This window comes from Leptomonas pyrrhocoris (genome assembly GCF_001293395.1).
Source record: "Leptomonas pyrrhocoris isolate H10 chromosome Unknown, whole genome shotgun sequence".
Lineage (NCBI taxonomy): Eukaryota > Euglenozoa > Kinetoplastea > Trypanosomatida > Trypanosomatidae > Leptomonas > Leptomonas pyrrhocoris.
In genome coordinates this window covers 55,053-56,422 of record NW_015438369.1, presented here as the reverse complement: position 1 = coordinate 56,422, position 1,370 = coordinate 55,053, and positions in this window count along the sequence as shown.

Sequence of the window (1,370 nt, the reverse complement as noted above, 5' to 3'; positions counted from 1 at the left end):
CAACTCATACCATACAAGAACAACCTTTAGTATTATCACATATATATATATATATATATATATATATGTTTGTCTTCTGCTTTTCTTCTTTTCTGGTTCGCTTGTTGTCCTTTTGTTTCCCTTCCTGTGTGTTCTTTTTCTGTTTTTTTTGGTTACTTTCAGTTTCACGTGTCGTACCCACGCGCCAGTTAAAAAAAAAAGAATAACAGTGGACAGCAAAGGCAGGGTAAATCTACTCCTTATCCGCAATGGCGAAGTGTGTGCGCGACGGCAGCTGTGATGGATGCCGTAGCGAGCACGTGAAGCGCCAGACTGGTGTACTGTGAAAGGTATAAGAATGCAAAATAGTACTTTTATTATTCCTATTTTTGTTCGTAAACCGGAAAAAAATTCAACACCAAACAGAAAAATCGTACCTCTTTTTTTTTTCTCTCCATTATTATGATTTATCTTTCTTTTCCCGTCTCTTCAGTATTCCCTGAATAAAGCTATGTTTTTATTTTTGTCTACCCCGCCTTTCCTTCCTTGACCAACCCTTCGTAGATTAAAGGAGATTCGATGCGTCTTTTTTTAAAAGCGAGTGCGCGCTCTGCCCCAAGAGCGCGGGTCGATGCATGCATGCACAAACAAAATTTCTCCTCTTCCACAGCCATACCAAAGTTCTCAACGTCGGCTGTTTCCTTTTTTTTTCTCTAACGAGTTCATTTGTGTTTTTCTTCTGCCGCCGTTTTGTTCGTGCGACAAGGTAGAAAAAGGAAAAGTAAAGCAAGAAAAGCATAGTTTTAAAACCAAAAGCGTTACTCACTTAGGCGCAGCGTTGTTATGCGCGCCTGTTTCATAGGTGAATGATTTATCCCTCCTCTACTGTTATTATTGTTAATATTGTTTCAGTATTCCCCTACCTTTTTTTTGGTTTGCGTGTGTTTTTTTTGTTTCTTCCGTAGACTTGGGTTTCGATTTTTAAATGGGGAATTCGGAAGACGAGAACGAGCCAGGGCAGCAAAGCGCGGGCTGCAACTGCACTTTGTGCTCTTCCTTCCGTTCTCCTCTATCCCTGTTTTTTCGACACCAGGGGCCTAATCGTTTCGTTGTAGCCATGATCCCTTATCTAAGAGGATATGGCTTTCCCTCGTCTGTTTCGCTGTACCTGCTGAAGATCCTCGCAACTGTTATTTGATTCTACTCCCCTGCCTTTCTTTATTAATATCGTTTCGCGTAGTTTTCTCGTCATCCAAGTGTACTTCGAGCCTCTATCGCGAGCGGCTATGATTCTTGACATCTCACCTTTGTTCCCCCCAATCTTTAGTGAATTTCATAAATAAATAAATAAATATATATATATATATATATATATATATATATATATGTAT